General features: G+C 42.8%; 1 protein-coding gene across 1 annotated transcript in view; it reads left to right on the plus strand.

Annotated features, from left to right (window-relative positions):
- Positions 1 to 26613, plus strand: part of dntt (deoxynucleotidyltransferase, terminal) — a 222942-nt gene that overhangs the window by 75595 nt on the left and 120734 nt on the right. The window lies entirely within an intron of this gene.

Here is a 26613-nt window from a genome sequence, read left to right on the forward strand (position 1 = left end):
TAGAAGGAGTACTGTGAACGTTTACCAGGCTGCTTCCTGGGATGGCAGATCTGTCACATGAGGACAGACCAAGTCGGTTAGGATAGTATTCACTAGAGTTTAGAAGAGTGAGAGGGGACCTCATAGAAACTTATAAAATTCTAACAGGGTTAGACAGGGTAGATTCAGAAAGAATGTTCCCAATAGTGGGGGAATCCAGAACGAAGGCCATAGGATAAGGGATAAACCTTTTAGAACAGAGGTGAGGAGAAATTTCTTCACTCAAGGGTGGTGAATGTGTGGATTTCACTATCATGGAATGTAGTTGAGGCCAAAACATTGTGTGATTTCAAGAAGAAATTAGATGTAGCTCTTGGAGATAAAGGCATCAAGGGATATAGGAGGAAGGGTGGGATCAGGATCTTGAATTTGATGATCAGCCATGATCAAAATGAACAGCAGAGCAGGCTAGAAGGGCCGAATGGCCTACTCCTCCTTCTAGTTTCTATATGGTGACAGCAGACTATCACACATTACAATGCGAGTGGCAGTGGTCAGATTATCATACAACATGGTGATTAGCAGTGGCACTTTAAACAATGAACGTGGAGCAGGATCCCAAGGCAACAGAAGTGGACGAGAGATGTGTGCACCTAAGGAGAAAAATTAAAGGCACAGTTGAAGAAGCTTTGCTACAGGCTTGGAAGTTTGGAATTCACCAGGGTGGAAGGCCATTGTGAGATCACTGAGTAACGCAGAGTAAGAAGAAACCTGGTCAGATCACAAGACGGGTGAGCACAACTACAAAAGTTGCGAGACCTTGGGCAGGATTTTCCGATCATGCTTGCCCCGAACTGGAAAATCCTGCCCAAGGTCAACAAACTTTTCCATGGTCTATCCCTTGTCCGCTCCGATTCCCGTGGCGGGCAGAATGTGAATGTTTGTCCCCATGAGTGAGGCTGTTAAGACATTTAGTTAGATCACAAGATGGTGAGCAAAGTTACAAAAGTTGCAAGGTTCTTGAGTGACACAGAGTGAAGAACGCTGCACAGTTCCCAAGATGGTGAGCAAAACTTGGGAAGCTTTACTTACATTGAAAAGGTGGCAGGTCCCCGACTCAGCATATCCATAGAGAGACTGGAAGAGTTATAAAAACAGCAGACAGAGCTAGAAGAAACGCTGTAGATTAAAGAAGAAACTACTGAGAAAAGAAGAAAGATACCTGAAAAATAAACAAAGGGCAGGCAGCACAGAGGAGAAAAGTGCCGTCAATTTAAATTCAGAAAGAAGGGCTTTGATTGGACCATGAGCCCACCAAACTCCCAAAGGAGGGACATTCACAAAGAGCGTAAAGTCCAACAGCAACAAAAAAAACCCCAGAAATAATCTCCTGGTAAAGAATTGTTGCTGTTTTGAAACTTTAAAGAAAATGTTTGAAAACAACTCTGATAAAAGTACGTCTGCCAAATCTCCCAAAGTTCAAAGAACCTGCAGAGAAAGTAAAAAGGAAAGAATTGCCCAGAAAAAAATACTTCTTCCCTGAAAGATGAAAACAGAAGGCCCATGATTGCTGGGGGGCCTGCCAAAAGCAGAAAAGCACAATAATCTCACAACAAAGGAACTGGTGGCTATAGAGACAGCCTGAGTTAAAAAAAATTAGCACACTCAGTCTTAAAGGAGATACCCAATTTAAAGCTGTAAATACAAGAAAATACAAGTGACCATGGACAGAAAATGAGAAGAGCCAGGTGAATTTTGGCTAAGAAAATGTCTACACCAGATACAAGAGTGATCTAGTACACTTCCAATAAAACACTAAGGGAAGTGAGAGGTTTGATTTGATTTGTTATTGTCACACGTATTGGTAAATATTGAAAAGTATTATTCTTGTGCACTGTACAGGCAAACATACTGTTCATAGAGTATATAGGGGAGAAGGAAAGGAGAGAGTGAAAATATAGTAATACTGTCATAGCTAGGGTGTACAGAAAGATCAACTTAGTATATCGTAGATCCATAATGGAGTGCAAGTGCTGAGGCTTGGCGGGTGAAACTAGAACCAGTGGGCATGGCCTCAAAATAAGGGGGAACAGATTTAGGACTGAGTTGAGGAAGAAATTCTTCACACAAAGCATTGTGAATCTGTGGAATTCCCTGTACAGTGAAGCGGTTGAGTCCAACTCATTGAATGTTTTTAAGGCAAGGATAGATAGATTTTTGAACAGTAAAGGAATGAAGGCTTATGGTGAGTGGGCGGGTAAGTGGAACTGAGTCTATGCAAAGATCAGCCATGATTTTATTGAATGGCGGAGCAGACTCATGGGGCCAGATGGCCTACTCCTGCTCCTAGTTGTGCTTGCAGCACCCCATATTGAGCTGGCTAGTTTGGCAATTAAGTTGCTTCTAGATTTGACTTTAGCTGCAGTTGTTTTTAAATGTTCCTAGAACATTGTCCTATCAAACAATGAACAATGCTTCCTATCTAGGATCGAGATATGTTGGAAATGGTGGTGCTTTAACTTCTAGCCATTCATCTGGATGTTGGGCTTTTTATTGTCCTTTGCATAATAAAGGTGGAGTAAGCTGGATGTTACTTTTGCAGGGCTTGGCTAAGTTGCATGTGTTGTAGTATTGTTCAAGTTTTGCCAAGTCCTTGTTTAGGGTCTGCTCCAAGGCTCAAAGTCGGGGGTTGGAGTTGGGAGGCAGATATCATTGGCATATATGAAATTTCAGAAGGTAGTTTTTGGAAAATAATTTGTGCACAAGACGAAGCGGGTTGCAACCAGTACTGAATCTTTGGAGAGTATATTGGTTTGTACTTTCTATATATTTTTTTGCCTGTTCAAAGTGAACTCAGAACCTTTGGCTATTCAGTTAGTTGCCGGAGGGAGAGGGTCCGTAACAGTTTTAGGAGGAGGCCAATGTGCCAAATGGTGTGGTAGGTGGCTGTGAGGTCGGGGAACATAACACCCGTCTTCAGCGGTCTCTGAAAGCCATGTTCAGTGTAAATGCTATGGGCAGTCCTTGTGGAAACCAGATTGGTCGGTGCTGAGGACTTCTTACTGAGAACTGAGAACCATCGAGCTGAATGCAAAGATTGATAAGCTTGCAAAATGACTTTGAAAAGAAAACAGCAAACAACTGTTTGGCTGAGATGAACAGGTGGAAATGAAGGTTCCACTTGGGAAACATATACGTCCAGCAGGAACATGGTGGACGTCCTTAGGAAAGGGAAATTTAAATGGAACTTAGAAAGAAACGGAGAGCACAATCCCCTTAGTGCCTGAAAAAAAAACAGACGAATTGTTAACAAAGAGAACACAACTCAAAGGACAGCAGAGAATAAATCCAATGGAGATAAACCTGAAACACAGGGTTACCGTTCCTCCACATGTGACAGAGCTAAGTGTGGAAGAACTGTCAGGGCTCAAGACTATCTGAATTCATAAGGCAAGGAGCCTGAGATGATGGGAAAAGGAATCGCAAATAAAGATTGTAATACTCCACTGAAGGGGAGGAATGTTTTATATAGATAAGAAAGGGGGATGCTCTGATCCTGTATTCATGCTGTTGTAACGTAAGGGTACTTGGCAGAGCAAAGTTAACATTGGACATGGTATGATGTATAGAGTCACATGGCAATAGATTCTAAGAGAACTTTCTGTAAGTAGGCAGTCTGCACGCAAGGCAGTAACCGAGGGTCTGTAAATAGCTTTGAGTCAGGATGACCCTTTGTCAACATACAAGTCTCAAACTCCTCATCACTGAGACACCACTGCAGCTGTGAGACACTGCAGTTTCACAGTCACTTTGAAAAAAAGTTAGAGTTATGGTTGCTCAGTTTTTGCCAGGTTGCCATTTCGTCCTTTGAATTTTGGATCTGTTCATGCTGTTTTGAATGGATATCTGATTGTCAGCTTCAGGACTAGATACCACTTTTTTCAGCTAAACTTGAAATTTCACCTTGCAGAGGTAACATGCTTTGAAGTGTGACATTTATGAGGTGTGATGATTTTCAAAGGCACGCTGGCCACAGAGCTTTAATTATGTAGCTACGCTAGTTTTCATATATAGTAAATATTTCTGTTTCAAATGTTACTAACCCTATAAAACAAAACTAGATTATTTACAAGGATGCATCAGAAATCAATTGCTCTTGTGTAATTTACAATATATAGCAGGATTGTTGACACTGTGTAGGAGGAAATTGTATTTGCAATTTCATAGTGTGCCCCTGACACCAATTAAAATACATCAATATTCAGGTTTTTAAAACTTCATGCAATAAATAATTCTGTTTACTCATGTAATCATGAGCACATTACATGGAGCTTGGCTTATATTTTGATATGTCTTTTGGATTTGACTATTTTTTAATGAGCAAAGTTTGTCAGGGTTGTTGATCTGCGAAATCAGATAAGCCGAATACTGTGATGTGAATAATGCAACACATAAGACTCTGAGAGACTCAATATTGAATCTTATATTGCTGGTTTATAACATTGTAAATTATTTAAAAAATTTATGTCAACCGCTACTATTTTGATGCCGCGTTCAGCGGTGGCATTATGTAAACTGACAAAGACATAATTATTTCATTCATTTTATTGAATGTTTCACTATTAATCATAGGTAATACAGTGGTTTCATCCATATTTGTAAAACTCATAAGGCATACGGTGAAATGGCCGACCTTTGAGGCGGCTGAAATATTGGACAAATATATCAGACACCCTGTCAGGACTGGTGTCTGACTGAAGGGAATTACTAACTGGCAATATGCAGTTAAATAGCTTATTTTACACCATTCTCTTGTGAGAGGAGAAATGGCATGTGTCATGTATATGTGCACAAGAATATTCGGAGAATGTCACTTTTGTGTCGGTAACACGTTCAAGGTTACAAAATATAGCAGAGTGAAAGGCTTTGGTTTAAATACAAACTTTATCTTTACTTTCATGACTTACAGGCCTCCACTTCCTTCACTCTCCCCACTGACAATGTGTTGGACTTTACAGCCCCAGTTGGGCATCTAGCAAGGGCAGGATTGGAGAGGGGGAGGGGGGGTGCTCACATAAAACGTGTTGGATGGCTAGCTCACCTTCTTACCAACTTCCCACCCATTCTCCATAATACAGAGGTGGGTAAGGTGACCACTGGCCCTTAGGCCTAATGAACCTTTGAGTCATCAGTTATTGCCCACTTAAAGGCCTCAATACTTTTCCACTGCCATAATACCATTGGGTAGCAGCAGGCAAGCACAACTGAAAAGGCTGTTTATGTCACTGCAGTTAGTGAAAAGGCAGCAAGGAAAGGGATGTACATACCTTGGACGGTTCCCTGTGTGCATCAGGGGCAGCCCATTGAAGACTGTATCTCTACTCCCATGCCTCCATTTTCTATCTCCCTGCCTGGCCACCAACGCCCATGTCCTCATCATCCTTGCCCCCTGTCTATGATGCCTGATTCCTCCCTGCTTTAGAAGACCAGGGTTAACCTGGGTCTGCATCCACCTTTGACCTCTGTGGGCCTCTTTGCAGTCCCAGCAATGTCCACTACTGAATTCTGGCGCTGCTGGCCCTGCTAGAACCACCGGCCAATCTGATTGGCTATCAGCTCTTGTGGCTAGTACATCCTGTCAATGAGGGGCAGAAGTCCCACTCTCTGTTTGTTCAGGCCACGCCTGGAGTGTTACATAAGAACATAAGAACATAAGAAATAGGAGCAGGAGTAGGCCATCCAGCCCTTCGAGCCTGCCCCGCCATTCAATAAGATCATGGCTGATCTGTCGCTGCTCAGTTCCACATTCCCGCCCTCTCCCCATAACCCTTAATCCCCTCTCCTATCAAAAACCCATCAACCCGCGTCTTAAAAATATTTAGCGAGGCAGCCTCCACCACTTCAACGGGCAGAGAATTCCAGAGATTCACCACCCTTTGAGTGAAGAAGTTCCTCCTCAACTCCGTTTTAAACCGCCCCCCTTTTATCTTGAGGCTGTGCCCCCTAGTCCTACTGTCTTTTTTGAGCGGGAAGAGTCTTTCCACCTCTATCCTATCCATCCCATTCATCATCTTATACGTCTCAATGAGATCTCCTCTCATTCTTCTAAACTCTAACGAGTACAAGCCCAGTTTATTCAGCCTCTCCTCATAGCTCAACCCCCTCAACTCCGGTATCAGCCTAGTAAACCTCCTCTGCACTCCCTCCAAGGCCAAAATATCTTTGCGCAGGTGCGGCTACAGTGCAGTTACCACCGCGGGTCGGCCTTACTTAAAATCGAAGAAGAGTGGAACAGAGAGTAATGTCTTCACAACCCCTGTTCTCACCATGATAGTTTCATTGTAATATCACAATTTTTGCTATTTTGGTAAAATAGCTTACAGGATACATGACTATGCTGAGAATACTAGAATCATAGAACCCTACAGTGCAGAAAGAGGCCATTTGGCCCATCAAGTCTGCACTGAACACAATTCCACCCAGGCCCTACCCCCATATCCCTACATATTTACTGGCTAACCTACACATCTCAGGATTCTAAGGGGCAATTTTTAGCATGACCAATCAACCTAACCTCACATCTTTGGACTGTGGGAGGAAACCGGAGCACCCGGAGGGAACCCACGCAGACAGAAGGAGAATGTGCAAACTCCACACAGAGAGTGACCCAAGCCGGGAATCGAACCCAGGTCCCTGGAGCAGTGAAGCAGCAGTGCGAACCACTATGTAATGACTTTACTGCTATGCATTCATGTCACTATTCCTGCCACTGATTACATATATGTTTCTTAAAACACAGCAATTAACATTCAAGTAAATGGGCTGATATATGCAGCCATTCTTGGTGGGAAACATAGGGGCCAGGCCCACTCCATTGTGGGAAAGGTGCTGCGGGAGGTCTCCTGGCAGGGGCAAAACCTCACCCTGATTAAGGCTGAAGGGCAATTCCTAATGGGCGGGAGGATGATAACTAAGCTCAGTGTGTGCCCATTAGCCCTCAGCTCTGCAATTCAGTCATGCCTCAGGGATTAAATAGGCACTGCAGGCTTTCCTGCATTTCCAGAAAATCTTCCAGCAAATGCTGTCAGGTTTGCCTGTGGTTTCCTGGGCTCTCCCTTGTGGCAGGGTACTCTGTGCCTGGTTGAGTGATCCAGCATTGGGAAGAGGGAGTGATGGCCTAGTGGTATTATGGCTAGACTGTTCATCCAGAAACTCAGCTAATGTTCTGGGGACCCACGGCAGATGGTGGAATTTGAATTCAATATAAACTATTTGGAATTAAGAATCTACTAATGACCATGAGACCATCATTGATTGAAGTAATCTGATTCACTAATGTCCTTATCTGGTCAGGCTTACATGTGACTCCAGAGCCACAATAATGTGGTTGACTCTGAACTGCCCTCGGGCAACTGGGAGGGGCAATAAATGCTGGCCAGCGGCAAAGCCATGGATGAATAAAGGAAAAGGGGGACACTCGTTGAAAGCCGTACCTTGCCCTTGACCCTTAGCTCCCTGCCTCTCTCCCATGACCCCATCCTGCAACCCCCATATTGCCTTCATTCACTTAGGCCTGTGATCCTGGGATTATCCTGGGCCTGCAGTGGGCGCATTACCGACAGCTGCTGCTGGTTGCACTGGCGACGATGGGCAGCTGCCAGCTTCTGTCTGGCAATTCTTGGCAGGCAAGATTCAAATGGGACCCTCAACCATGGGGAAGGCCCAATGGTGGCCACCTAATTGCCTGAATGTTACTTGACTGATAAGCCAGTTAGTCCAACAGAATCCTAACCCATAGATTTTGAACTGGTTTGAAAAAGACATAACTCCTCTCAGATATAACATCCAGTCACTGCAAAGAATTTGGCTCTAGCTGTTCAACAAAGTGAACGTAGTGTAAAAACCTTGCTCAAGTGGATGACAATGCCCTTTAAAAATTTATAGTGAGATTTTCCTCTTTTTCACATTAAGAGGTTACAGTTGCTTTCAAAATGCCAGGTGTAAGCAGTTTTCCTGCAGACAGTTTTATACAGCACAGCATCAATGGTGAGGCTTCAAAGTAACCTGGTCAATCCTAGTTAACGATGTCTGGGGGATGGTGGGAAGGATTTTATGTGGGAATTCCAGGATATCAATTGAACTCACTAATGAGCCACTTAAACCCAATTATATTTGAGCTGATTGGGATTAAATAGTGGTGTAATAGAATCATAGAATGATAGAACCCCAAATGTGCAGAAGGAGGCCATTTGGCCCATCGAACCTGCACCGACAACAATCTCACCTAGGCCCTATCCCGTAACTCAGTATATTTACCTTGCCAATCCACCGATACTAAGAGGCAATTTTGCCATGGTCAATCCACTTAACCTGCACATCTTTGGAGTGTGGGAGGAACCCATGTAGATATGGGGAGAATGTGCAAACTCCACACAGACAGGGACCGAGGGCCAGAATTGAACCCGGGTCCCTGGCCCTGTGAGGCAACAGTGCTAACCACTGTGCCACCAAGAATTTGCATGGATACAAAAAAAAATAGAACTTGCATGGGTTTCCTGTAGCTCCTGAGAGCTGCCCAGCAAACCCTTGTCGTACCTCATGGTGAGGTGGTCCCTCTTTGACAGGCACTTGTCCAATCAAGGGAGCCAGAATCTGGAAGATGAGGGGTGGAGAGGGGTGGGGTGTGTGAGTTGAGCTGTTGATAGCTGTGCCCATGCCCTTGCATTTGAGCACCTTTCCTCATTCCCCCCTGCCCCCCACTTTTCTAATGACCCACTGCCTGCAAGCCCCATTTTGCCCACTTACCTGTCTCCAGGGATCCAGCCACGACTTACCGACACCGACTACTACTGGCAATGAAGAGGTGCCAACCTCTGTTTGGCTGGCAGCTTTTGAGGTGGAAGTTTTGCTCGACTGTGTTCATGATCATACAGGAGATTTGATTCCCTGGCCAGGTAAGTGACTGACTCCACTTAAATAGCCTCCAGCATCCCAGAGAGAAGCAACATGGAGTTCTCCAACCCAGCGAGGATGGCGGGGTGGGGGAGAGGTTTCCCATTGAACGGACAAAATTCTGTTCCTGAAACCAAGGCCAGAGTATGACACAGACACTGACTGAGAGAATGCAGCTGCAAATATAACAGGGCCACATTGGCAGTCCAGGCTCTTAACCAAGATACATTAGCATGATCCCATTTACAGGATCATGTGTAACCCAGAGAGCGTCTTTAAAAACCTTCCGCAACATTGCCCTCTACATTTCCTTAAACATCATTAATATGTATAATTTTTTATTTTCCGACATTATCCAGGATATAGGCTGGAATTTTACTGGCATGCCCGCCCCAATTCCAGGGGCCGGCGAGGCTCGGAGAATGGGATTCTCCATTGGTCTTGGGTGGGATCGTACGATCGTTGGGTGGACATGCTGGTAAAATTCTGCCCTTTATGCTGGCAGGATATTACGGTCCCATCAACGCGGGTGAAATGGGGATTGCAGGGAGTGAGTCGCCAGCAAGGTGGGGGGGGGGGGAGGCGGGGAGGTGGGGAAAGGTGCACCCACACCACAGGTTTCCTGGCAGTGGAAGGTGCGTTTACCGACAACGGGCGCAGAAGATCCCCCGCCAATGATTGGTACACCTCTACCATCAAACAAACCGCGTAGAGAAAGAAACATTCCATTCATGTTTGTACATGTAGATTCACACTAATAACAACAGGTTTTAATGTAGGAGTGGTTGCCTGCACAGAGTATAAAATGAAACTAAACACTCCAGTGACATCACCATCAAATCATGTGCCTACCTCTTAAAGCGACCATCTAACCACTTAATATATAACACAGGATCCTCATCGGGGCTCCACTAGAGAAGGTTTCAATGTCATTAAAATAACAAGTTCCTATAGCCCTTCTTGAAACATTTCTGAACAGTATCTGGGTGTACCATGGAAAATGCTACTTGGCACCAGAGGCTTATCCATGGTTATTGTTTCCCCATGTCATCAAGGAGATAGTATCCTGTCTCAGGTCGATCTGTTTCTTTTGGTTTATTAGCAATGGAAAAGATAGGGTCAACCTTTTCTGAACTCCCTTGATGGGCTCAAGTAGTGGTCTGCAATGTATGGGAAAGAGTCACTCATTGTGATTGCCCATGTAGCGGCCAATTGTGGCCAGAATTAGACTTGTTGTCCAATTTCAGATGACGGGCATGTTCCCGCACCGAGGGAGCCAGTCAGAGATCTTCCAGCTTGAAAGGGGCAGGGTGAAGGCTAAGTGATGATGAGGGTGCTTCAAACTGCCCCTCTGTCAAGTGTGTTTTCAAGATTGAATAAAAGATGGCTTTTAGGCCATCAGTGTTGGGGCTGGTGTGAGGACACCTTACAGTGAGGGCTGTGACTTCTGCTGCACCCAGGCAGTCAGGGAGGCACTCTGTAGATCTGCTACAGGGTGTGGCGCACCACCAGGCCATTTGGCCTTCAGGTACTCGAAGGACAACTCGTTCCGTTAGGCGGAAACAGATCCACTTTATCCTGCTTCAGAGAAGCAGAATGAGAAACAGTGCAATTTTTAAAAATATTATTTCCAATGCCCTTTCCACATTTTTATAATCTGGAAATAGAATGTAATAAGAAGGAAGAGTTGCTACGGCTATCAACCCTTTTGGTCTCATCAGCCCTCTCACAGCTTATTAAAAATGGGAGCTGGTTGTGATTCACGTCACTTTGTGCCTTTGGGTCCCCAGTTCCTGATCTGCTTTTTTTCCTTGGTGTGCCTCTCATTAAGCATTCATGGAGGGTTTACAAGGGTAAAACTATTGCTCATTACATTATCACCACTGGGAGTGAAGAAAATTATCTAATTAAGGATGCTGCAGCTGAATAAGGGAGCACGTGCTTGTGGGGATTCAGGGACAGTACAGAAGAGAGCGAAAGCAGCCAGTGTGCATGAAGTAGCAGTAGTCTCATGAGGGGGGGCGGCGGGGACATTCAGCAGCCAAAATGCTCCCAGGGATTCTTTAGCATCCGTGAATGTTTAACCTCTGGAATAGAGGGATACAGCGAATAGACTCCTTGGGGACCGTGAATAGGAAGGCCGTGAGAAGGTGGTGCAGACGTTATGGAAGCAGGTTGCCTCGGCGATCAATCAGTGAACCCATCAATAAACCAGAGACCACCAAACAGGTTTAGTGCCCCACAGTGCTGACCAAATCAAATGGACACACTATTCCCCATTCACAACCAGCAAGAGTGATAAAAGCACCTTCTTATCAACCACATTCTCCCTGTACCATTAATCATTACCTGATTTGGGTTGTGTGCGGTCAGTCTCAAATCACCTCATAAATATTCACTGCCGAACAAGGCACAAACCTCAGTGAAACACGGGAAACAACCCATCTCAAGGAACACTGTCTATTTTGGATAAAGGCTTCCGATGCAAAAGAAATAAGAAAAGGATTTTTTTTCTTTCTTAGAATCATAGAATATTCTCCACTCGTTCCTGACAGTTGTTATCTGTAAATGTGCAGGCGGAGTTAAAGTTGACTTTGAGTGCTGTGGTGTACAGAAACATGTTGAAAACCGCTGATTCATCCCACTTTCACACACATGGGAATGTAGGAAGTGAGGACTGAGGACCAGGAGTAGGCTATTTGGTCTTTCAAACCTGCTCTGCATTTGATAAGACCATGGTTGATTGGACTGTGGTCTCAGCTCTAATTTCCTGTCTGCCGCTGCCCCTCCCCCCATCCACCCCCACCCCCACCATCTCCCCCCACCCCCACCATCTCCCCATCCCCCACCCCCCACCATCCCCTCCATCCCCCCATCCCCCCCATAACCCTTGACTCCCTGTCTTTCAAAAACTCAGTCTTGAAGACATTCAATGACCCAGCTTCCACTGCTTCCTGTAGAAGAGCGATGACCCTCTGAGAATGAAAATTTCTCCTAATTTCTGTCTTAAAGAGGAGACCTCGAGGAAGTTACATGAACCCTTATATACGCACACACACAATTTCCCCAGAAGAACTGGGAGTCCCTTGTCCTTGTCATCTTGCCACATGACACAGGGGGCGGAATTTTCCTGTCCCACCCACCACAGACAAACGGTGTGCCCTTGAAAGCTGTGCAGAGTTGACTATTTCATTGCCTTTTTCCAAGGTAGTTTGAAAGAAACGGAGATTGCATTCTCATAGCTGTTTTATTTCAGGCAAGCGGCAAATTGGTTTTAAAAATATTATAATTGTGCTATTTTGTTATAAACACATGCAACAAATACAGTTGTTCACTGGAATTCTACTGCCCGCCCAGGTGAGGGGCGGACAATGGAAATGTCCATAGATCTTGGGCAGGAACTTCCAGTCTTGCTTGAGCGAGGCTGTAACATCCTGCCTGCTATGTAAGAAACAGAACTGGATAACAACAGCTACTCATAGCCCTTTTGCTGTTGCTTGGCAATTGAAACATTGTTAACAGAGGCTAAATTTCTTTATCACTTGTCACTGTAAACTGTTTCAAGATTTTAAATAATACTAAATCCCTCAATTTGCGCAGAGTTAAAATCAGGCCCTTTCATTTTTCTTACTATTTAAGGGAATGTGGACATCACTGGCAAGGTCCTTGAACTAAGTGGCTTACTAGGACATTTTAGAGGGCAGTTAAGAGGCACATTGAAGTCACATGCAGGCCAGATGAATTAAGGACAGCAGATTTCCTTCACAAAAGGGACATTAGTGAATCAGATGGGTTTTTCCAGCGATCAATGATAGTTTCAGTGGTCACCATTACCGGGACTAGCTTTCAGTTCAACACTTTTTAAAAATTCCAACAGCTGCAGTTGGGTTTGAACCTTGTCAGCAGAGCACTATCCCAGATCTCTGGATTACTAGTCTAATGACATACTACTATGCCACCACTTAGGTATAAATAATATATACACACCATTTTGAGGCTTAGTGACTTCTTTTACCGCACTACTTGGAAACAGCTGCTGACATCGGGATAATTTGTCATCTGTCTCCACTCCTGCACACATAACTGGTACCCAAGTTAAAATCAGGCCCATGATTAGTGCTTCATACTGTATGCTGGGAGTGTATATCTCGGAATCAGTCATATCAGGAAATTATAAGCTCTGACCCTGTGTTTTGTCACTTAGAAGAGCTAGATTGAATGTTTGAAATCAAGAACATAAAGAAAAAAAAGGCCTTTCACTTATGGAACCACATTCACAAACTCAGGACATCCCAAAACAGCTTCGAGCCAATTAACTATTTAACTGAAGAATAGTCACTGCTGAGGTGAAGGAAAACATGGAAGACAAGTTTGCAGATAGCAAACTTGCTCAAATAGCAGTGTAATAATGGCCAGATAATTACCTTCTGGTGATGTTGCTTGAAAGATTAAGATTGGTCATAAGACCAAAAGGCTCTGAGACAAAAATATTTTGTGACGTCAAGAATAAATTAGTTGTAGCCCTTGGTGCTAAAGAGATCAAGGGGAAAGGCTGGATCAGGATATTGAATTTGATGATCAGTTATGACCAAAATGAAAGGCGGAGCAGGTTCGAAGGGCCTCCTCCTGCTTTTATTTCCTATGTTTCTACGGAACGTCATTGCCCTTCTTTGAAATCGTATTGTGGGATTTTTTAATATACACTGGGGGGGATAAATGGATGTCTGGTTTAACATTTTATCAAAAAAAGACATCGCCAACAATAATTACAGCATGCATAATCGGGTGGTGATGGATGCGACCAGCGCTTGATTTTACAAGCTTATATTTATAGAGATATACATCACGTACATGCAATTCTTCACTTTACTAACATAGATTCGGTCTGTTCCTCTTTATAGAAGGACTAGCCGCCTTCATATAATGTAACACAGTTAATATCATTAACACTCAACACTGCATAGACTGACAACCTAAATATTGTGCTTAGGTCCCTGGAGTGGAACTTGAACCTATAACCTTCTGACTCATGCGAAAATAATATTAGCCCGACAGTAAAATGTGCCCAAGTAGGAAAAGATTGATTGATCATTTGTGCCAACAGATTGTAACCATTACCTGGAATACAGCAAAATTGAAAAGGCTGTAAGATCAGATGGAGAATCCATCACATCTTTATATGTATCTTAACTCACAGTGACTATTTTGTTAAATGTTGTTATAATGTAACCAATGATAACATGCTGTGAGGGTCAGCTGACCCAGTAGACAATGTAACCAATGGCAAATTGGTGTCCTGGTCAGCTGACTTGGTATAAATGGAAAAAGCAGATGAGGATTATGGGAAAGCCCTTGTGATCTAGGCTGTGGTGGTGTAATGAAGTTTCTTTGTTAAACATTTTATTTTGTGAAGTTAATTCCTGCTACTGGAATATTCTTACTGGTGAGTGTGCAAAGTTAGCACATGCAAGGAAGAAAGGTTTATGTGTCTGGCTCCCTGTAATTGTTAATATTTGCAAGTGAGTCAGGTTGGTTTAAAATGACTTCATCAATGTGCATTTGTCAATGCTACAAAACAATGTGCACGAGTATAATTCCCATTCAATAGCTGAGAAATATATAGATTTCAAAGAACCTAGTTTTCAAAATACTTGCTGAGATTTTATAGTCATGTGATGGTTGTTGAAATTTATAAGAACTAGGAGTAGGCCATTTGGCCTCTTGAACCTGCTTTGCCATTCAGTGAGATCATGGCTGCCTTTTTCTGTGGACTCAGTTCTACTTACCCACCATAAACCCTTAATTCCTTTACTGTTCAAAAATCTATCTATCTATCTATCTTAGACTATAAGACATAGGAGCAGAATTAGGCCACTTGGCCCATTGAGTCTGCTCTGCCATTCAATCATGGCTGATAATTTTCTCATCCTCCTTCTCCTGCATTTTCCCCATAACCCCTGATCACATTAATCAAGAATCTACCTTTCTCTGCTTTAAAGACACTTCAGCTGGCCTCCACAGCCTTCTGTGGCAGAGTTCCACAGTTCACCACTCTCTGACTGAAGAAATTCCTCCTCATCTCTGTTTTAAAGGATTGTCACTTTAGCTTGAGGTTGTGCCCTCTGTTTCTAGTTTTTTTGTACTAGTAGAAACTCCATGTCCACTCTGTCTCAGCCTCTCAGTATCCTGTAAATTTTAATAAGATTGCCCCTCACCCTTGTAAACTTCAAGTACTGACCCAGAGTCCTCAACCATTTCTCATGTGACATGCTCTTCATTCCAAGGATCATTTGTGAACCTCCTCTGTTCCTTTGGGAGTGAAATTTAACTTTCTAAGGCCAGCACATCCATCCTTAGATATCTTAGGTATAGGGCCCAAAACTGCTCCCAGTACTCCAAATGGGGCCTGGCCAGAGTGTGATACAGCCTCAGAAGTACATTCCTGCTCTTGTATTCTAGCCCTCTCAACATGAATGCTAACATTGCATTTGCCTTCCTAACTGCTGACTGAACCTGCACATTAACCTTAAGAGAATCTTGAACAAGGACTCCCAATTCCCTTTGTGCTTCTGATTTCCTAAGCATTTCCCCATTTAGAAAATAATCTATGCCTCCATTCCTCCTTTCAAAGTGCATAATCTCTCACTTTTCCACATTATATTCCATCTGCTACTTCTTCGCCCTCTTTCCTAGCCTGTCTAAGTCCTTCTGCAGCCCTTCTTGCTTCCTCAATTATACCTGACCCTCCACATATCTTTATATCATCTTCAAAGTTAGCAACAATGCCTTCAGTTCTTTCTAAATTATTAATGTATATTGTGAAAAGTTGTGGTCCCAGCACTGACCCCTGAGGCATACCACTAGTCACTGTCTGCCATTCTGAAAAAGACCCCTTTATCCCCACTCTCTGCTTTCTGTCAGTCCTCCATCTATACCAGGATCTTATCCTTAACACCATAGGCTCTTAACTCATTTAGTAGTGTCCTATGCGGCACCTTGTCAAAGGCCTTCTGGAGATCTAAATAAATCATGTCCACTGGTTCTTCTTTATCTAACTCCCTTGTTACTTCTTGAAAAAACTCTTTGCCTTAAAAACATTCAATGAGGTAGTCTCAACTGCTCCATTGGACAGGGAATTCCACAGATTCACAACCCTTTGGGTGAAGAAGTTCCTCCTCAACTCAGTCCTAAGTCTATTCCCCCTTATTTTGAGGCTATGCTCCTAGTTCTAGTTTCACCTGCTAGTGGAAACAACCTCCCTGCTTCTATCTTATCAATTCCCTTCATAATTATAAATGTTTCTATATGTAAGTTATCCTTGCAGATTTCTGTGTGTGATGTGGGTTTCACCTTTCTCAGTGTTAATTTGAATTGGGCACCAAATCAAAGGAGATTTTTATGCTCCAGCTGCATTGTGTCATCAGGCAGGATAGATAGCCAATCACATTGAAGAATTCTGCCATTGTGTCATCAGGCAGAATAGATAGCCAATCACATTGAAGAATTCTGGCACAGCAAATCCGGAATTAAAGTGAAATGATTGTCACCCGCCTCTTTAATATATTTTGCAGGGTGCAAAATACAGATTGGGACATTCACATTAGAGGCTGGAACATTGAAAACAAGCTTTAAAATAATAATTTGAACCATATTAAACATTTAGCATTATGCAAATATAACATTAATTTTTCAGGGACAGTGAGACTGATTATGAGCTTAGTATTCTGTTTAAAATACAGTTAAACCTGATTATCAAGGCATAACTTTTTGATTTCTGAGAGTGATATTGCGGCTTTCAGGTGGATGTTCTGATCAGAGCAGTAATTTCTAAAGACTGCTGTGTGTGCTGAATTCAATAGTGCACTCTGGTTGAGCACGGTTATCACTGACAAATTTATTGGTGCAATCTTGCTGCCCGTTCATGCTACGCTCCTGCTGCACCGAGGTCAGAGAATTTAACGCTCAGCCAAATCTCCGTTCACTGCAGCAGGATGGGAAAATGCCTCTGGCATGAATGGCTGAGAGATTCTGGCCATGAACTTCATATTTGACTGAACATGTGTGGGTACCAGATGTTGCTGCCAGTTTCACAGCTGCACTTACTGATGGTGAACACTGACAATTTAACACTCCAAACTTTGGGCCATTAACTTTCTGGTAGGAATGAACTTCCAGGGTTAGATTTTCATGACACTCTCCATGCCCAAAAAGAGGCAAAAGGGCTTTAAAAAAATATTGGGTGGAACCTGATTCCTGTTGAGGCAATTTTGACTAGCATGGGATAAGGTTGCAGATGACTGGCCCCATTGAGCGGGTTGACATTTCAGACCCCTTTGAAATTTGATGGAGTTGAGTCAGCCTTTGCGATGAGTTTTTGAGATGTTTTATCTTGAATTGTGGGAAATCCTCACCTGAAGTCAGAAACCAAAAACATCAGCATTCAACATTACCATTGGAAAGAAATTCCCCTTATCCTCACATAACACTGTCAATCAAACACACACAGTAAAAGGCCAATCAAAGGACCTTCAATTTGTGTCCCAGTAAACACCAGCATTGAAAAACTTCAGAAAAATATCAAGTTTTGACAAGGTAATAAAACTGTCAGTCAGACAAACTGCAGTTTATATCTCTGTTGTAATTATGTAAATGACTCACCAGCAGCTGAATACATTAGCCATTTTTGGAGCTCAACAAAACATCCCTAATGAGGCCTTCTGGCAACTGTGTCAACAGAAGTGGGATGAATTGACAGCCAGACATCTGCTTTCACAGTGGTCTTTCACAGTATTTTTAAATGTTTTTGTTTGGAGTTAGAGGGCCTAACAACCATGAGCAGAACTGGGTTGACATCCCAGTAAATAGAACAGGTCTTTCTAACCTGCCAATGTCACCATCCACCTTAGGCGATGGACCTCTCTCCAATCCAAGTCTATCTCCTCAACAGTTAAACAGGAAAAGTGTGTCCTCCAGGACAGAGATGAAGTTGCAGGGAAAAATCCTACCTCTGGACACCCATCACATCTATGAAAATCTGTCCCTCTGGCATGTCAGAGATCTGTGACTGCATTACTAAAGTCTAAATGCAATAGGAGTTCCAATAACTGCTAGTAAGATAGTCTTGTTAAATCACCATGTGACACAAACACTTCTCCTTGAGCAGTTGGTAGGGATTAAAATGTATTAATAGATGGACACACTTTTACTCACCCATAAGCCATAAAATCCTGACATGCAGAGGAGGCCATTCGGCCCATTAAGTTTCACCGTCTCTCTGAAAGAGCTTCTTACCCAGGCACACTCCTATCCTGTAATTGCACATTTACCCATGACTTATCTTTGGCATGGTGGCACAGTGGTTAGCACTGCTGCCTCAGTGCCAAGGACCTGTGTTTGATTCCACTATTGGGTGACTGACTGTGTGGAGTTTACATGTTCTCCCCATGTCTGTGTGGCTTTTCTCTAGGTGGTCCAGATTCTTCCCACACTCCAAAGATGTGCAGGTTAGGTGGAATGGTCGTGGTAAATTGCCTCTTAGTGTCCCAATATGTGTAGGTTAGGAGAATAAGTGGGGTAAATATGTGGGGTTATGAGGATAGGGCCTGGGTATGATGCACTGTCAGAGAGCCAGTGCAGACTTGATGGGCTGAGTGGCCTCCTTCTCCACTAGAGGGATTCTATGAGCCTACACACCTTGGGACGCTAATCCACCTAACCTGCACATCTTTGGACTATGAGAGTAAACCAGAGCTCCCGGAGGAAACCCACACAGACATGGGAAGAACATGCAAACTCCACAATCACCCGAGGCTGAAATTGAACCGGGGTTCCTGACATTGTGAGGCAGCAGAGCTAACCACTGTGCCATAGTGCTGTCACATTAATATCTGCTGTTAGCAACCTCAAAACGGTACCTTGTACTGTCCAAAGGCTATCTGAGCTCTCTTAAAAGGTACCTGACTCTCCAAAGAATGCTGGCAGGGTTAAACCTTTTTCTCAAATGTTTAAAGTCCACAAGTCGTGTTTCTGCGGCTGTAGTTTTCAATGTGTTGTTGTCTCTGTGAACAGTGGACGTGTGAACTATTTATTGCCTTGCCACCCCCCCCCCCCCCCCCCCCCCACCGCCATCTGCTCACTGCTGGCCTGGTAAAAAGGCTGAGTGCTGTGTTCAACGAGGGACTTATGAAAGTGGCTCCAAGGTCATTTTGGAAAAGGCGCAGATCACCTCCGACATGGTGAAAATTCAGACCCAAGTCCTGAAATGAAAACAGAAAAAGCTGGAAAAGACTCAACGGTTCAGACAGCATCTGTGGGGGGAGAAATAGTTGACCCTTCAGGTCAATTACATTTCATCAGAACTGGCTGATGTCTTGAACTCCAGAAGTACGCTGAGCAGCTTGCAGTTCTGGTGAAAGGTCATTGGCATTGAAACATTGGCTGAAATTCTCCCGTTCTGCCCGCTGCAGGGTTGTAGCCGGTGGGACAGAGACTGGTGGAACATTTAAAGGTCCGTTAAACTTGGGAGGGAAGTTTCAGTCTTGGGGTGTGCATGGCTTGAAAATCCCACCCATAAACTCTTCTGCTGTCCACGGACGCTGCCTTACCCGCTGAGTCTTCCCCAGAATTTCCTCCTTGCTTTCGGAATTTCAGCACCTGCACTATTTTGCCTCTAGTTTGAAAGTTCTGGAATATCCCAGATTTCAATAATATTCATAATGACAAGTTTGACTAAGTTTTGAACGCCACGATTTTGTAATGGAAAAATGATGCATTATGCTTGAGAGCTGAGGCGAGGAGAAATTTCTTCACCCAGATGCGATGCGTGTGTGGAACTCGCTAGCACGGAAAGTAATTGAGGTCGAAACATTGTGCGGTATCAAGAAGAAATTAGATATAGCTCTTGGGGTTAAAGGAATCGAGGGATGTGGGGGGAAGGAGGGATCAGGATATTGAATTTGATGATCAGCTATTATGTGGAGAAGGAGCAGTGCTCCGAAAGCTCGTGATGCCAGATAAACCTGTTGGACTTTAACCTGGGGTGGGGGGGGGGGTGGTTCTTTTACATTGGACTTTAACCTGGTATTGTAAGACTTCTTGTAGTGAATGGCAGAGCAGGCTGGATTCTCTGCCCGTTGAAGTGGTGGAGGCTGCCTCGCTAAATATTTTTAAGACGCGGGTTGATGGGTTTTTGATAAGAGAGGGGATTAAGGGTTATGGGGAGAGGGCGGGAAAGTGGAACTGAGCCACCACAGATCAGCCATGGTCTTACTGAATAGCGGGGCAGGCTCGAAGGGCTAGATAGCCTACTCCTGCTCCTATTTCTTATGTTCTTATGAAAGGCCGAATGGCCTACGCCTGATTCTGGTTAGTATGAACGGTCAGTAGCAACTTGACAGAAATTTAAGATGCCTGTACACCACACACCACAATTCTGCATGTTGATGCCACTCAGCATCTGTGGAGTGTGGGTGGATTTTAAATGTGACTTCCTAGTTTATTGCTAATAAGGCACATTTCTGTTTGTAAATTGGTGCAGGACGTTGCAACATAACTAACGAAAATCCCTTCCCTTTGTCAAAGTGAGTTACACCAGTGGGAAACTTTGGCATCATCGTGGAGTCTGTTGGACATTTTGTCACAGTGTTGGGAGATAGATGGTAAAGTACGTTGTGTGTTGAAATTGATCATTTAGCAGCATAATATACAGCAGCATCAATCTTGGAGAAAAGCATGCCCAGATTTTTATTCTTCCAGGCAACTTTTAAAAATGGATTCAATTTTTACCCGGGTGGTTGCATGACAGCAAAAAAAATTAGAACTAATATATGCAGCCCGTTGTCACGATGTTGAAATGGAGTGATGAAAAACACGTATGCTTGATTTGCAAACGCAGCATCAGTGTCATCAGCATCAGATAAAATCTGAAGTAATTGTTACCTTTTGCAATTCATGATATAAACAGCAGAGAATACGTTATGCTGTGCCGGCAATTATGTAAGCGCTGCTGTAAACTGCAGAGCCTTTCTCTCTTTTTTTAAAAAGAAATGATGTTTGCTGTGAAAATATATCCGGAATTGTGTGTCGCTTAATGAAGTCTAAAAATATCTGCTGGCAGAAGGGCAGCAGAATTCACGTTTGCAGTCATGAATCTCTCTCTCTCACGCTGGGCGCAGCTCTCGGCATTGCTGCTTGGGACAGCAGATAATCAGGAGGCCAGACATTCACTTCAGAAGAAGGGAGAGCGAGTCAGTCTAGTTTGAGGGCAATGCTGATGGAAATCTGAGGCTGCTGCTTCAGCTAGAATGAGCAGAGTGCCTCATTGGAAGGAGAAGTGAGGAGACATGCCTTTAAAAATGATATTTGCCCTTGCAAAATTAAATTAGAAAAATGCCAGAATCTGCCAAGATTTGTTTTTGTTCTTTATTACCGCATGAATATTTACTGTATTGTTAGAGCATAAAATATTTAATACAACAAATGAGGAAGCTGATATTTAATGCACGAGCTATTGAATGTATTTGGAAAGTAACTACAGAGCAATTATGCACACTCCATTCAAGTGTTGATTGATTTACTGACTTCTTTGCATTTTCATTTACTGCTGGGAGTAAATTAATCTATTCAGCTGGGCATTAGTTGGAATCATGGAAATTAAAACGTTTGCCACCAAAACTTAACCATTTGACCTTTAATAAGTTAAAAGTAACTTACACTGATTGAAACCAAATGACATGAATAAACCCCACTGTTAGCACAAACTTGACAATTGTAGTGAAAGAACTCATTAGCTGGGAAAGGCTGATGAATGTGTTCGCTGTAAGTGGATTTTGTTTTGGAGGGAAGTTATGCGCAAAAGCGAGTGCCTCATTGACTTCAAAGGGTTGATGTGGGAAAAGGGTGGCTCGTTATAAAATTCTGCCAAAAAAGATAATGATAAGTTGTTCCATCAAAAAATTTTGGGATGGGGTTTCCCCCTTGGTGAATTCTCCCATTGGAATACATTAGGCGCACTTGTACTCATTGGCCCACTTTGAGGAGTTGAACTTCCCTTAGTGGGCTGTGATTAAATATTCAGGATGGGCTCCCATTGCTACTAGGGATTGGGTGGAGGTTGTTGAGAGAAGCCAAAAGGACAGTGGCAGCTTTTTAGTACCTAAAATAATTTGGTTTCCTGTAATATCAGAGGCCCTTGATTCCTTACTGAATCCTGACCGAACAACTCTTCTTTTGAAATGTTGCCTGAAATCCAGCAAGGTGTCCCATCCTCTTGGAATTGACAGAAAGAGGCCTAAAAGGACAATGATTTAGGTCTCATTGTGGCCTTGGCAGTGAATGTGACCTCCACAAATTCCTGCATGGTTATTCAATGTTGGCAGATGTTTAGTAGATATACTTTGTGGAGATCTTGTGGCACTGAGTAGCATTCCTGCCTCTGAGCCAGAAGCTCAGGGTTTGAGTCCCACCCCAGGATTTGATGGTCAAGGAAGGTGTGTTCATAAGGCAGGCGAGCAGGCTGAATGTGTCAACCTGCAAATCCTTCCAAATCTGCAAATAGCTGGCAGTAAGAGCGGGAAAGACTTGGTCAACTGTGCCTGATGTGAAGTGGTGCCCCTCAATCTATAAGCCCTTGGTGACAGACTACTGACATGTTTTTGGGAATTGCTAGCTATGGAAACAGATAAAAGTTTAGGTGCGAGAAGAGAATTGGAATAGAGATATACTTTGTTATACTGCACTGTATTAAACATGTCATCTTCCCCTTAATCCATTGATTATTATGTACAATTTGCCACTGATGCATGGGAAATACTATAATGCCGTTCATATTCTTTTTCTTTCCCTGCAAATGTTTCTTCAGCCGTATGTAAATAGGTTGGTACGTAGTGTAAGCTCCTTGTGATTTTTTAAAATTCTCTTATGAGACATACTCATTGTTGACAAGGTCACAATTTATTGCTCATCCCTGATTTACTCTTGAAAATGTGGTGGCGAGCCACCTTGAACTGCTGCAGTCTATATTGTATAGGTGCATTCACAGTGCTGTTAGGTAGGGAACTCCTGGTGGCAGTGAAGGAGCAGTGATTTTCAAGTCGGATGTGTGGTTTGGAGTGGAACTTGCAAGTGATGGTATTGCCACATATCACGATCTTGTCCTGGATAGTAAAGGTTGTAAGTTTGGAAGGTGCTGTTGAAAAATAGTTGGAGGATTGGCAAGTAGTTGAAATACATCTAGTAAATGGTACATATGGCCACTGTGAGCAGATGGTGAATGTTTAAGTTGCTGGATGGGGGTGCCAATGAAGCAGGTTGATAATATGTATTGTCCTCTTTCCTACACCTGTCATCACCCCATAAAGGAATGTTTTTTTTTTGACCTGAGTTGGATTTCCTATGACAATAGGCAGACTGCCTTCCCACCCTTACTTTCTTGTGAATGGGGGAAATCAACCCACAACCTATGACATCTCATTGTCTTCGGGTTCTGCTGACAAGCTTTGACCTTAGAAATCCCAGTTTTGGACAGAACACCAAGCCAAACAAGAAAATAAAGGTCTGAGCAACAATAGACATCAAGGTGTAGCTGAGTGATGAAAAGAACAATAGGAAGGCTGATAGATTTATTTGCCTTATAGTGTTATTTAGCATTGATGGGGTATGTTGGGAATGCTTTGGACCGAGGTTCGGGCCTGCTTGCAAAATATTTGAGTTGGTGTAATAAAACAGAACCATGATGACCGAAACTAGTGGGCCGAATCTTCCTGGAGTGAGGTTTAGTGATGTGTTACGTTAGTTTATCCTACAGCCTTCAGCTCAAATATAATTTGTGCTATAACTTGCTGGAAGTATAATGGTGTTGCTGATGGTGTAGCTAGTGCTTTTTGACATCTGTGACCTTCGTGAATGATGGGACTAGCATTCCGTCTCTTTAACTAATGAGATTTAGTGATTAAAATTTAAAAAGAGGGATGATGGAGGTTTTAAAGTTTATTTATAAGTGTCACAAGTAGGCTTGCATTTATCACTGCAATGAATTTACTGTGAAAGTTCCCACAAGGGAGGGGGAAATAAGAGTCAAACCAAGTACAGAAACAGAAATTAAGAAGGAACAATTTTGACAGAGAGAAGAAAGTGCCAGAAAGGGGGGGAAAAAAGTTATTTATGTTCAAATTTTAAAAATTGCTAAGAATGTTTTATAACATTCATCAATGAGATTCCACACTATCAGTGGTTCCCTTTCTGGGTCAGAGAGGTTGATTAGCATTGCATTAATTATTACATTATTAAAAGTGTGCTTACTTTAAGAATGAGCCCTAATTATCTGTGGCACGTTTAATCTGTGGGCAATTAATGTTTAATTCAAGCCAGTTTTTAACAAATACAGGGACATTGAGGATGAGGCACTTGCACAAGCCAAAAAGTTAATCATTAATTTCTGGAGATTTGTTTCCCACAGGGCACCTCTTCCTCCCCTGAATTTATTTGGTTGATTTGTGCATTAATAACGCCTTGTGTCATGATCTTAGATAAGTTGGACTTCGAACTAAATGCCAAAATCTTGCTGCAGTCTTTGCTGGCAAGATCTTACAGTCCCACTGACAGGGCACTCCCCACCATAGGTTCCTGGACCGTGAGGGCACGTTCAATGAGAAGCCTAGTTGAGAGCGACAGAACCATAAGATGCCGTCACCAGCAAGCACCGCGCTGCCATCAAAGGTGCCACAGAGAGGCAGAAAAATCCCATCCAAAGTTCCCTCATTAACTGGAGCTAGTCAACAACTTTGCTGAAATGGGCTCTAGGCTACCTGCTAACCCTCTAAGTTCTTCCTCACTATCCACACCCTTCCCTTCAAAACAAGAATACAGGGAATTATCTAACAGAAATGGAGTTATGTTCTTCATGGGTAGTTGTTCAAAAAGAAATTCACAGCAATGAGGAATGTCACCCAAATATGAGTCTTTAGCTATAAAATTTGACCAAGCACCTTATCCTAATAAACTCTATCCTGCCTTCTGTTACCTATTAATCAGTGGTGTGTCTTTAACAAGTGTTATTTTTGAGGTAGTCCATGTACAGCAAAGTTGGTAACTTCAACAGCATTCTGATTAAAATGCAAGTTCAGTTGTGACAATGCTTGTGGCTGCCATCAGCAAAATGCAATATTGCCATGGGACTTTGGATTTCTAACAGGATTTCTCGTCTCTATCCCATTCTTGACCTCCCCAAAAGTGCCACAAATTGGCAATAAATGGAAAGAAAATCAGTGCATTATTTGTTATTGCATGAAGTATATCATTGAGTGTAATCACTTTAACATGTCTATAAAAATCATACCGTTGCTTACAAATCCCAGTTGGGAAATTTCAGTGTAGGTTTCTTAATCAAAGTTTGAAGTTTATTTATTAGTGTCACAAGTAGGCTTGACAGTAATACTGCAATGAAGTTACTGAGAAAACTATCCTTTCGACTCCTTCTGTCCCTGTCCCTGGTTTTGGGACCTTTCTGTAAGGGTGGAGGAATGCAGCCAAGCTCCTAAAACAAAGTACTTTAGGTCAGATGATAATTGAAATTATCAGTTGGTTTGCCTGCTCTCTTCAGTCTCCCTTCATATTCTGTTAGAAAAAGAATTGGGGTGGAATTTTCCAGCCCTTCTCAGTAAATCAACCCTCTGCGATGGTTTCCCCGATGTTGGGATGGAGAAGATGTGCAAATTGTCATTGATTTCAGTGGGATCAGAAGACCTTGTTGACCAAATGGAAGCCATTCCTTCCATACCAAACTGTTCCATACATCTCAAAGCATAATCATCGATTGAACCCCAAACTGCATTCTATTTTCCTGTGGCCCTCTGTTATAGAGAACAGCCCAGTATTTTATACCCTGTCTTTGATTCAGAGTAGTAAAACCTCATTAAAAAGTAGGCATCTTTGAAAGTGAAACTAAAACTCCAGTTTCTTGAACACTCAAATGCAGAAATCTAAAAAACTTAAACAATATCTTATTTCTAACACCCATAAATATAAATATTATTTACTTAACTATCTCTATTTTCTAACATTACTTTTCCAGTTAATGCTAACTGTATATAGTTTTATCTTTAAAAAAAAGTTTATGGTTCTTAAAATAACAAACCCACATTATTGTTTCCAATCGTTCCTGGATGATGGGTATGCTTATATCAAAGAGAAGAATCTAACAGCCAAGATGTTGCTCACCAACAGTAGGCAAGTGATGTAATCATTTCAGCGTTAGGGACCCAGGTTTGATTCCTGGCTTGGGTGACTGTCTGTCTGGAGTCTGCAAGTTCTCGCCATGTCTCCTTTCCTATTTTCTTTCTTTAAAGAGAATTTGGCAATATATGCTGAAGTTGGCTTCTCTTCGTTTCTTGTAGATTTTCTCTGGGAACTCTGCCTATTTCCCACTGACAACCCTGAGGACTATTGTTATGAAGGGGAGGGTGATCTCCTCTCAGAGAACTAACACTCAATCACTCAGAGAAGTACCTCCCTTTCATTATCTATTGAAGAGTATGTGGAGAAATGTTCCAATCTGCGTACAGCAATTTTTAGTGGTTAAATCAAAATGAATGCCTGAGACTCTCATTAAAAAAAACTAAGTAACATTTTATTCTTCTAACAGTAAACAGGTTAACTAAACTATTAACAAACTGAATTAAACATTCT

This window comes from Carcharhinus amblyrhynchos, chromosome 17 (genome assembly GCF_965287045.1).
Source record: "Carcharhinus amblyrhynchos chromosome 17, sCarAmb.v2.hapA, whole genome shotgun sequence".
In the NCBI taxonomy this organism is placed as follows: Eukaryota; Metazoa; Chordata; class Chondrichthyes; order Carcharhiniformes; family Carcharhinidae; genus Carcharhinus; species Carcharhinus amblyrhynchos.